At 45.0% G+C, this 12,853-nt stretch overlaps 1 non-coding gene across 1 annotated transcript; it reads left to right on the top strand.

Annotated features, from left to right (window-relative positions):
• The first annotated feature begins 2,147 nt into the window (after window positions 1-2,147).
• Trnas-cga (transfer RNA serine (anticodon CGA)) lies at window positions 2,148-2,222 on the top strand. The gene has a single exon. It is a non-coding gene; the product is annotated as a tRNA-Ser (tRNA).
• The last annotated feature ends 10,631 nt before the right edge of the window (window positions 2,223-12,853 follow it).

The raw sequence follows: 12,853 nt of genomic DNA, 5'->3' as shown, positions 1-12,853 counted from the left end.
TGCAGCTGCAGCGTGCCGAACACGTAAACAAACGTGCCACACTATTCAGAACAGCCGGAAGCGGAAATGGGTGAAGCGGCCGTCAGACTGCGTCACAGAGGACACTTAATGAGCGGATGATTGGGTGACGAATTAGTGAACGCTAGAAAACTACTTGTTTAGACAAACGAGTTGCAGAAAAACGAGTCACAGTAGGTTGTGGAGCACGCTTCAGTGGTGGATAACGGAACTTGTGAAGTGAACAGAAAATTGACGTCCGAACGTGAATCCTATCTCAGTCTGTACTAGTACCGCTGAAAAATTAGAAAATGCATTAGCTAGAAAAAGTATAGCCTTTTTTTCCTTACTGGTTCTCGTCTTATTGGCCATCTTCACACAACAACTGAGTTTTCTCGGGTAACCAAACATTATAAGCAAACATAGAATCCATTTTCACAGGATGCAATTGACAATATTTAGCGCAATAAAAAATTGAAATATATAATATTACAGAATCACAGGTTATGATGCCACGGTTTGTGAGGTCGTGACATGGGTTAAGAACTGTCTAACTGAACCCTAGTCACTTACGCTGTGCAGCAAATAAGTTTTACATTCAAAATTACAGTTTACGTAATGGGAAAGACTGAAGGCAGTGCATGATTAAAATTCAAAAATGGCTCTGAGCACTATGGGACTCAACTGCTGAGGTCATTAGTCCCCTAGAACTTAGAACTAGTTAAACCTAACTAACCTAAGGACATCACAAACATACATGCCCGAGGCAGGATTCGAACGATGCGACCGTAGCGGTCTTGCGGTTCCAGACTGCAGCGCCTTTAACCGCACGGCCACTTCGGCCGGCAATTAAAATTCACAAAGTTACGGTATTACTAGTTATATTGTTGTAACATTCAAGTTTGTGAGGTAAGGGAGATAAGTAACATGAAATTCTATCATGTTTTAATTTTGTATAGCAGTGTGTGTCATTGATAATGTCTGTCAATATGTGGCAGGTTGATTTCAACACGTGAAGGTTAAACGTGGGGATGCGCCCAGCTGTAATTGATCATTTGGAAGAAGCCCCAGATTTTGAGCTAAATGTATGTGAACCTCAAATACTTCTAACATGATCAGTTTTGTACCTTTTTTGGCTATTTGGAATATTTCTGTGCAGACTTTGCGCATGTTCGGCGAAGGTGGAGTCTGGCAAATGTATTCTCCAGCTGCGTTCGTGTTCAGTCAGCCCCGTTGCTCTCACTCTGCCTGTTTGAACAATATGCAATAAACTGCAGTCATTGTAATTGATTTTATAAACACCGATGTCTCTTAATGAATCTATTTTGTCCTTGTTGTTCAATAAGATATGAGTTGTAGTTCCTCTTGCATCAAATGCTACAATTACAAAACTTAGTTTCATTTATGAGGCACTACAGCGCATAACTTATTCAACAGCAGTGACAAAAAAGATTTATTAATTATAACTTCATCAATCAGACAACAAAGACGTCAAAATGAAGAAGCAAAGATTCATAAAATTAGTAAATCCAAAGGAAGAGAGAATTTAGATCCGAATGTCCTAGCGTCACGTACTGAATTAGAAAAATCGCAGAAGAAATGGACATACTGATTGTCTCTATCAGGGAGACACGCTAGAAAGAAGGAAAATACTGTCCATCACAGCAGCTGCATAGATCATATCTGGAAGACCAGACACTGTTTCAGCAACCATAGGTTTTTACGACACACATTAAAATTATAAAATGGGTCGGTTGTGGGGCAACCTCGTTGTAAGTACATAAATAAGAGAGTGATTCAAATGTTACCTAATCACGAATATACAGGGTGCAAATAAACTACTTGTACACAATTTTAATGTTTAGGGAAGATAAAAAGAAATACATGAAACTTCCTGGCAGATTAAAACTGTGTGCCCGACCGAGACTCGAACTCGGGACCTTTGCCTTTCACGGGCAAGTGCTCTACCAACTGACCTACCGAAGCACGACTCACGCCCGGTTCTCACAGTTTTACTTCTGCCAGTACCTCGTCTCCTACCTTCCAAACTTTACAGAAGCTCTCCTGCGAACCTTGCAGAACTAGGAGAACTAGAAGGTAGGAGACGAGGTACTGGCAGAAGTAAAGCTGCGAGAACCGGGCGTGAGTCGTGCTTCGGTAGCTCAGTTGGTAGAGCACTTGCCCTCGAAAGGCAAAGGTCCCGAGTTCAAGTCTCGGTGGGGCACACAGTTTTAATCTGCCAGGAAGTTTCATGTCAGCGCACACTCCGCTGCAGAGTGAAAATCTCATTCTGGAAACATCCGCCAGGCTGTGGCTAAGCCATGTCTCCGCAATATCCTTTCTTTCAGGAGTGCTAGTTCTGCAAGGTTCGCAGAAGAGCTTCTGTAAAGTTTGGAAGGTAGGAGACGAGGTACTGGCAGAAGTAAAGCTGTGAGAACCGGGCGTGAGTCGTGCTTCGGTAGGTCAGTTGGTAGAGCACTTGCCCGCGAAAGACAAAGGTCCCGAGTTCGAGTCTCGGTCGGGCACACAGTTTTAATCTGCCAGGAAGTTTCATGTCAGCGCACACTCCGCAGCAGAGTGAAAATCTCATTCTGGAAAAGAAATACATTTTATGCGACAATCACGACACAGAGGCACTTTTCCCCGCCAGGATTCCATAAAATTTTTCTATCTACATCTACATTTATACTCCGCAAGCCACCCAACGGTGTGTGGCGGAGGGCACCGTACGTGCCACTGTCATTACCTCCCTTTCCTGTTCCAGTCGCGTATGGTTCGCGGGAAGAACGACTGTCTGAAAGCCTCCGTGCGCGCTCTAATCTCTCTAATTTTACATTCGTGATCTCCTCGGGAGGTATAAGTAGGGGGAAGCAATATATTCGATACCTCATCCAGAAACGCACCCTCTCGAAACCTGCCGAGCAAGCTACACCGCGATGCAGAGCGCCTCTCTTGCAGAGTCTGCCACTTGAGTTTATTAAACATCTCCGTAACGCTATCACGGTTATCAAATAACCCTGTGACGAAACGCGCGGCTCTTCTTTGGATCTTCTCTATCTCCTCCGTCAACCCGATCTGGTACGGATCCCACACTGATGAGCAATACTCAAGTATAGGTCGAACGAGTGTTTTGTAAGCCACCTCCTTTGTTGATGGACTACATTTTCTAAGCACTCTCCCAATGAATCTCAACCTGGTACCCGCCTTACCAACAATTAATTTTATATGATCATTCCACTTCAAATCGTTCCGCCCGCATACTCCCAGATATTTTACAGAAGTAACTGCTACCAGTGTTTGTTCCGCTATCATATAATCATACAATAAAGGATCCTTCTTTCTGTGTATTCGCAATACATTACATTTGTCTATGTTAAGGGACAGTTGCCACTCCCTGCACCAAGTGCCTATCCGCTGCAGATCTTCCTGCATTTCGCTACAATTTTCTAATGCTGCAACTTCTCTGTATACTACAGCATCATCCGCGAAAAGCCGCATGGAACTTCCGACACTATCTACTAGGTCATTTATATATATTGTGAAAAGCAATGGTCCCATAACAAATGGCTCTGAGCACTATGGGACTCAACTGCTGAGGTCATAAGTCCCCTAGAACTTAGAACTACTTAAACCTAACTAACCTAAGGACAACACACACATCCATTCCCGAGGCAGGATTCGAACCTGCGACCGTAGCGGTCGCGCGGTTCCAGACTGTAGCGCCAGAACCGCTCGGCCACCAGCGGCCGGCTGGTCCCATAACACTCCGCTGTGGCACGCCAGAGGCTACTTTAACGTCTGTAGACGTCTCTCCATTGATAACAACATGCTGTGTTCTGTTTGCTAAAAACTCTTCAATCCAGCCACACAGCTGGTCTGATATTCCGTAGGCTCTTACTTTTTTTATCAGGCAACAGTGCGGAACTGTATCGAACGCCTTCCGGAAGTCAAGAAAAATAGCATCTACCTGGGAGCCGGTATCTAATATTTTCTGGGTCTCGTGAACAAATAAAGCGCGTTGGGTCTCACACGATCGCTGTTTACGGAATCCATGTTGGTTCCTACAGAGTAGATTTTGGGTTTCCAAAAACGACATGATACTCGAGCAAAAAACATGTTCTAAAATTCTATAACAGATCGACGTCAGAGATATAGGTCTATAGTTTTGCGCATCTGCTCGACGACCCTTCTTGAAGACTGGGACTACCTGTGCTCTTTTCCAATCATTTTGAACCCTCCGTTCCTCTAGAGACTTGCGGTACACGGCTGTTAGAAGGGGGGCAAGTTCTTTCTCGTACTCTGTGTAGAATCGAATTGGTATCCCGTCAGGTCCAGTCGACTTTCCTCTGTTGAGTGATTCCAGTTGCTTTTCTATTCCTTGGACACTTATTTCGATGTCAGCCATTTTTTCGTTTGTGCGAGGATTTAGAGAAGGAACTGCAGTGCGGTCTTCCTCTGTGAAACAGCTTTGGAAAAAGGTGTTTAGTATTTCAGCTTTATGCGTGTCATCCTCTGTTTCAATGCCATCATCATCCCGGAGTGTCTGGATATGCTGTTTCGAGCCACGTACTGATTTAACGTAAGACCAGAACTTCCTAGGATTTTCTGTCAAGTCGGTACATAGAATTTTACTTTCGAATTCACTGAACGCTTCACGCATAGCCCTCCTTACGGTAACTTTGACATCGTTTAGCTTCTGTTTGTCTGAGAGGTTTTGGCTGCGTTTAAACTTGGAGTGAAGCTCTCTTTGCTTTCGCAGTAGATTCCGAACTTTGTTGTTGTACCACGGTGGGTTTTTCCCGTCCCTCACAGTTTTACTCGGCACGTACCTGTCTAAAACGCATTTTACAATTGCCTTGAACTTTTTCCGTAAACACTCAACATTGTCAGTGTCGGACTAGAAATTCTCGTTTTGATCTGTTAGGTAGCCTGAAATCTGCCTTCTATTACTCTTGCTAAACAGATAAACCTTCCTCCCTTTTTTTGTATTCCTATTAACTTCCATATTCAGGGATGCTGAAACGGCCTTATGATCACTGATTCCCTGTTCTGCACTCACAGAGTCGAAAAGTTCGGGTCTGTTTGTTATCAGTAGGTCCAAGATGTTATCTCCACGAGTCGGTTCTCTGTTTAATTGCTCGAGGTAATTTTCGTATAGTGCACTCAGTATAATGTCACTCGATGCTCTGTCCCTACCACCCGTCCTAAACATCTGAGTGTCCCAGTCTATATCTGGTAAATTGAAATCTCCACCTAAGACTATAACATGCTGAGAAAATTTATGTGAAATGTATTCCAAATTTTCTCTCAGTTGTTCTGCCACTAATGCTGCTGAGTCGGGAGGTCGGTAAAAGGAGCCAATTATGAACCTAGCTCGGTTGTTGAGTGTAACCTCCACCCATAATAATTCACAGGAACTATCCACTTCTACTTCACTACAGGATAAACTACTACTAACATCAACGAACACGCCACCACCGGTTCCATGCAATCTATCCTTTCTAAACACCGTCTGTACCTTTGTAAAAATTTCGGCAGAATTTATCTCTGGCTTCAGCCAGCTTTCTGTACCTATAACGATTTCAGCTTCGGTGCTTTCTATCAGCGCTTGAAGTTCCGGTACTTTACCAACGCAGCTTCGACAGTTGACAATTACAATACCGATTGCTGCTTGGTCCCCGCATGTCCTGACTTTGCCCCGCACGCGTTGAGGCTGTTGCCCTTTCTGTACTTGCCCAAGGCCATCTAACCTAAAAAACCGCGCAGCCCACGCCACACAACCCCTGCTACCCGTGTAGCCGCTTGTTGCGTGTAGTGGACTCCTGACCTATCCAGCGGAACCCGAAACCCCACCACCCTATGGCGCAAGTCGAGGAATCTGCAGCCCACATGGTCGCAGAACCGTCTCAGCCTCTGATTCAGACCCTCCACTCGGCTCTGTACCAAAGGTCCGCAGTCAGTGCTGTCGACGATGCTGCAGATGGTGAGCTCTGCTTTCATCCCGCTAGCGAGACTGGCAGTCTTCACCAAATCAGATAGCCGCCGGAAGCCAGAGAGGATTTCCTCCGATCCATAGCGACACACATCATTGGTGCCGACATGAGCGACCACCTGCAGATGGGTGCACCCTGTACCCTTCATGGCATCCGGAAGGACCCTTTCCACATCTGGAATGACTCCCCCCGGTATGCACACGGAGTGCACATTGGTTTTCTTCCCCTCTCTTGCTGCCATTTCCCTAAGGGGCCCCATTACGCGCCTGACGTTAGAGCTCCCAACTACCAGTAAGCCCACCCTCTGCGACCGCCCGGATCTTGCAGACTGAGGGGCAACCTCTGGAACAGGACAAGCAGCCATGTCAGGCCGAAGATCAGCATCAGCCTGAGACAGAGCCTGAAACCGGTTCGTCAGACAAACGGGAGAGGCCTTCCGTTCAGCCCTCCGGAACGTCTTTCGCCCCCTACCACACCTTGAGACGACCTCCCACTCTACCACAGGTGAGGGATCAGCCTCAATGCGGGCAGTATCCCGGGCAACCACAGTCGTAGTCCGATCGGGGGATGCGTGGGACGAGCTGGCCGTCCCCGACAAACCCCCATCCGGACCCCCACAGTGATGCCCATTGGCAACAGCCTCAAGCTGTGTGACCGAAGCCAACACTGCCTGAAGCTGGGAGCGAAGGGATGCCAACTCAGCCTGCATCCGAACACAGCAGTTGCAGTCCCTATCCATGCTAAAAACTGTTGTGCAGAGAACTTCTGAACTAATCTACAGAGAGCGCAAACAAATCGACAAAATTTAAACGGTTATTAAAATACAAGATTGCCTAGTAAATGCAGTAATGCTGCTACTTGCGCACTGCTGACACACTGCTCGGCGGCGGAAGGAGACTACGCGATTTTACACTATTCAGGTACTAAAACGCGATGCTACAACTCTCAAATACTATAATACGCCCGAAATTTATGAATTAAACAATGCAAGTACCAAAAACACGCAAAGAAATTAAGAATTAAACTATGTAACAAATGAGTGGGCTAGGAGTATACGACTTGCTGCTGCAGCTGCTTATCCAACGGCGGCGGGGAGCACACTGACTGTGACCAACCGACACTGGCCGTTCAAAACAAAAACAGAAGGCAAACGACTACGCGAATTTACACTATTCAGGTACTAAAACGCGATGCTACAACTCTCAAATACTATAATACGCCCGAAATTTATGAATTAAACAATGCAAGTACCAAAAACACGCAAAGAAATTAAGAATTAAACTATGTAACAAATGAGTGAGCTAGGAGTGTACGACTTGCTGCTGCAGCTGCTTATCCAACGGCGGCGGGGAACACACTGACTGTGACCAACCGACACTGGCCGTTCAAAACAAAAACAGAAGGCAAACGACTACGCGAATTTACACTATTCAGGTACTAAAACGCGATGCTACAACTCTCAAATACTATAATACGCCCGAAATTTATGAATTAAACAATGCAAGTACCAAAAACACGCAAAGAAATTAAGAATTAAACTATGTAACAAATGAGTGAGCTAGGAGTGTACGACTTGCTGCTGCAGCTGCTTATCCAACGGCGGCGGGGAGCACACTGACTGTGACCAACCGACACTGGCCGTTCAAAACAAAAACAGAAGGCAAACGACTACGCGAATTTACACTATTCAGGTACTAAAACGCTATGCTACAACTCTCAAATACTATAATACGCCCGAAATTTATGAATTAAACAATGCAAGTACCAAAAACACGCAAAGAAATTAAGAATTAAACTATGTAACAAATGAGTGAGCTAGGAGTGTACGACTTGCTGCTGCAGCTGCTTATCCAACGGCGGCGGGGAGCAGCTAGCGATGTTCAGAGACGGTGTTCAGAGTGCCGTGTGATGAATGTTGTTTTAGAGATGTTGCTGTAAATTCGTCCGTTTATGTCAATGCATACCTGGCACCACGGATTGTAAGGTACTGTTAGGGTTCTCCCACATTCGCTGCGACATAGCTTCATCAGACTGAACAGTTCACACACTGCCTGGTCTTCTACTCTCCCTTAGGACTGGTCTAAGGGGTTCTGATTTACGAAGATGCCCACGAAGACTTTGGTTGAGTTGATTTGGGGGAAAGAGACCAAACTGCGAGGTCATCAGTCTCATCAGAGTAGGGAAGGATGGGGAAGGAAGTCAGCCGTACCCTTTCAAAGGAACCATCCCGGCATTTGCCTGAAGCCATTTAGGGAAATCACGGCAGACCTAAATCAGGATGGCCAGACGCGTGATTGAACCGTCGTCCTCCCGAATGCGAGTCCAGTGTGCTAACCATTGCGCCACCTCGCTCGGTACGAACACTTTGAAATGTGACACGATTTGTTAGCCTCCATGGAAACCGCTCTACATGCAGGCGTCTTCCACCGTGCCTCCCTATAGGTGACTTGCACGTCAGCTAACTCGGTTAAAATGTGTAACTACGTTAGAACATAACTGACTATCTATGCACAGCGACACTGCAGGTAGTAATGAAAACTTAACCCTCCTAGCAGTAAGATATAATTGCGTTACAAATCAAATCCCAGCGTCAACGTGTTCCGTGCGATGCAATGAAAACAACTGTGAACGTCGGTCAAAGAGAAGCCAACAGTCAAATCCTTCAAGTACCCGTAAAGGAGAAAGAGTGCCCCTGTGACGTTTGTGCCACATACTAATAGTGTTTCATTCTATCTTGTAGAATTATTATACAGATTTATATAAGGAGTTTTGTTACACTCTGTATATTTTTAGTATTCTCATAACACACAGATATTTTTGGAGATCATAGGTGGAACAGACAAACTACACTACACTGCTCAACAAAATTAAAGGATCATTCATCTCAAACCCCGTAATTGTCTCCCATTGCGACACATAAGTTTGGAATTGACCTAGTAGATAGAGTCGGAAGATCCATGCGGCTTTTCGCGGATGATGCTGTAGTATACAGAGAAGTTTCAGCATTAGAAAATGGCAGCGAAATGCAGGAAGATCTGCAGCGGATACGCACTTGGTGCAGAGAGTGGCAACTGACCCTTAACATAGACAAATATAATGTATTGCGAATACAGAGAAAGAAGGATCCTTTATTTTATGATTATATGATAGCGGAACAAACACTGGTAGCAGTTACATCTGTAAAATATCTGGGAGAATGCGTACGGAACGATTTGGATTGGAATGATCATATAAAATTATTTGTTGGTAAGGCGGGTGCCAGGTTGAGATTCATTGAGATAGTCCTTAGAAAATATAGTCCATCAACAAAGGAGGTGGCTTACAAAACACTCGTTCGACCTATACTTGAGTATTGCTCATCAGTGTGGGATCCGTGCCAGGTCGGGTTGACAGAGGAGATAGAGAAGATCCAAAGAAGAACGGCGCGTTTCGTCACAGGGTTATTTGGTAAGCGTAATAGCGTTACGGAGATGTTTAGCAAACTCAAGTGGCAGACTCTGCAAGAGAGGCGCCCTGCATCGCGGTGTAGCTTGCTGTCCAGGTTTCGAGAGGTCGCGTTTCTGGATGATGTATCGAATATACTGCTTCCCCCTACTTATACCTCCCGAAGAGATCACGAATGTAAAATTAGAGAGATTCGAGCACGCACGGAGGCTTTCCGGCAGTCGTTCTTTCCGCGAACCATACGGGACTGGAACAGGAAAGGGAGGTAATGACAGTGGCACGTAAAGTGCCCTCCGCCACACCCCGTTGGGTGGCTTGCAGAGTATAAATGTAGATGTAGATGTAGACTTTGGTTCAAAATGGTTCAAATGGCTCTGAGCACTATTGGACTTAACATCTGAGGTCATCAGTCCCCTAGAACTTAGAACTTCTTAAACCTAACTAACCTAAGGACATCACACACACTCATGCCCGAGGCAGGATTGGAACCTGCGACCGTAGCAGTCGTACGGTTCCGGACTGAAGTGCCTAGAACCGCTCGGCCACAGCGGCCGGTGAATTCGGTTCAAAGGTACCTACAGCCTTCCTCTGTACTGGTGCAAAAGACCGTCCCCACCGATGTCACCATCGGGTTCGACGACAGTTTAAACCGCAAGGTGTCCACATGCGAAAGGTCACAACTTAAAAGATCATATCAGCTCTAAGGTGAGTTAATGATGTCACATTGGCACCAAATTTCACCACAATACTTCCAAACGCCACCTTGGACTTGTCACACGATGGGAAGGGCGTCACACCTTCTCTTACCATTATTTAACCCCTTACGCCTCTACAAAGGTCAGAACCGTGACATCCAGCGTAGAAATCACGTAGTTTTCATATGGGTGCCCGAAGAAAACATTACATATACATCGCCGCTCGGAAGCGAAATGAAAAGATCTGAAGGGGCAGGGCAAAGGGCGTCAATGGAACCAGCTCTTCTCTCAGTGCGTTGATGCCCATATAATTCGCGTTAGAAAACGTCTGTTCGCAAAGCGATGAGCAAGAATATGACGCCCTCTGGGCGTTTCAGCCCTACTCCAAGGACATCGCGCTGCTGCAGCCCAGGTGAATATGATCTCATTCCTTTGAAGTGTAGCGTGGCACCAGTTTTTGCTGCACCATACAGGGTGGAACCACTAGAGAACGTTCAAAATCATTCGGCGAAATTTGGACATGATCCGACACAGTAAAGTGTTTTTATACTTTTTCATCCCTCCTTCTTCGCGCCCTCATGTGACGTGATGGCAAAGGCCTCGACATTGAGGCATGCGTTGATAAAATGGCAAAATGTACCTTTATGATCACCCATTTCGGCAACATCCTCGATGCCGCCCACACACCTTTCCTGAGCAAGCTAAAAATGTATATGTCAGAAACTTCGACACCAATTCAGCTTAGCGGCTGCCGTGGCACAGAAGAACTAGGCAACCCCCTCGACACCCTTTTGTGAATTTTGACTTTGCCTACCTTCAGGCGCTAGAGCAGCGCGAGACTGAACTTGTCTCGTAATTTCTGAAGTTACATTTGCAACGGGCTCAAGAAATGTGCAGGGGTGGCATCGAGTGCTTTACCGAGCTGGGTGGTCTTAAAGGAACAGTTTGTCACGTGTCAATATGAAAACCTCCAGTAATAATCTCACAAGAGAACGCGAAAAAGAAGGAGTGACAAATCAAAAAATCACTTTTCTGATTCGGATCACCTTCAGTTTTCGTCGAATGGTTTCGAACGGTCCCTAGTAGTTCTACCTTGTACGCCACAGCAAGAATATACTGTCACGATACACTACAAGGGGGTGAGATCTCGTTCAATGGGGTTACAGCCCCGTAGTATCTATAGAGTAGGGTTGAAACGACCACGGGCTGGCAGCAGTGGCTAGATTTGACAAGAACATCGCCCTCTTGCTCCTCGCACTGCGAACTGTCGTTTTCGACAGAAAAATATGTGGCAATCAAAGTGCCAAGTGAAGGGGTGGTTTCATTTACGCCCTTTATTCCACCCCCTGAGACCTTTTCGTGTAGATTCTGAGAGACGGTGTGTCAGAAATGTCTTCCTCCACCACTCATACGAAAACCACGTGATACTGGGTGTTTCGGTTCTGGCCTCAACCGCAGAGGCGTCAAAAGAAGGGGAGAAATGTGTATAAGAAGTGGTGTGCCGACCTCACCATCATGTGACACATCCGCAGTAGTGATGAGTAGAATCGCATTAGTTCTCGTGCCAGTGTGACATCATTAATCTACCTTACAGCTTGCTTGAACTTCTGAGCTGTCGACTTCTTTTCACGTGTGTCAACACCTTTCCGTTTGGATCGTCGCCAAGCCTGAGTGTGATGTCGTAGGATTCTACGCTTTTGTACCGAGGAAGGTTGCAGGCACCAAATTCCAACCTTATGAGTCGCAATGCGAGACAGTTATGGGGTTTCGAAAAAGTACTCCTTTAATTTTGTTGCTCAGTGTACTACATAAACATAAATCGTTGTTTAACGTTGTTACCAAAAATATCGAAAAGCTGTAGAACAATTTACTACAGGGGGAAACGTTTAGAAAAAGTCTCGAAAAATTCTTCGCCAATTTACTTCAAATGTTTTACACAACTCTAATTAAGATATGGACAGGAATACATACCTTTTCAACACACACACACACACACACACTCACACACACATATATATATATATATATATATATATATATATATATATATATATATATATATATATATATATATGAACAGGCGCAGGGAGTATAGTTCGTGAAATCCGGTAATTTGGCCGCATGTCACCGTATTGCTTGTGGATTTTCATCGTGTCAGTGGAAGGACAACACAAACACATAAACGGTGAGCGTTGCAGTTTGACACGCCAACATTTTGTCAGCTTTGATGTTAATGTACACCTGCGATTAATCTTGTTTAAGAGTCTCGCGTTATTGACAACATTCCACTCTCTATTATGAGTGGTATACTCTGTGCCCAGATAGTTCGCCGACTTTTTACTTATGTTTTCTTATGATATAGATGTGAGTAGGCCGCTAACCTTGCCAAGCATTTATTCTTTAAATTGTTTTAAAAGTAAACATATTTTCTAGTTCTGTTCTTGGTAAAGAATTAGTGATCTGTTGTCCTCAGAAAGAGAGAGAAAGATTTTGGCCAAACTGTCATTCGTGTCCAGACAAGTACTTTCGAAATAATTTTGTGGCAATATTGTTTTAATTTTTTAATGCCTGATATTTGTCTGAAGGTAGGTAAAATCTTGTTATTTAAATAACAGTTAAGAGCAGCATTTTATTCATTGAAGCTCCTGATTTAAGATTTCTTTTTAGTTCCGTTACTTGCTTTTCAGGTTATACAGGGTGAAAAGTATTTAAACCGACAAACTC

This window comes from Schistocerca nitens, chromosome 2 (assembly GCF_023898315.1).
Source record: "Schistocerca nitens isolate TAMUIC-IGC-003100 chromosome 2, iqSchNite1.1, whole genome shotgun sequence".
Taxonomy (NCBI): domain Eukaryota; kingdom Metazoa; phylum Arthropoda; class Insecta; order Orthoptera; family Acrididae; genus Schistocerca; species Schistocerca nitens.
Note: the sequence above shows the minus strand (reverse complement) of the source record. Positions and strands in the feature narration are given on the sequence as shown.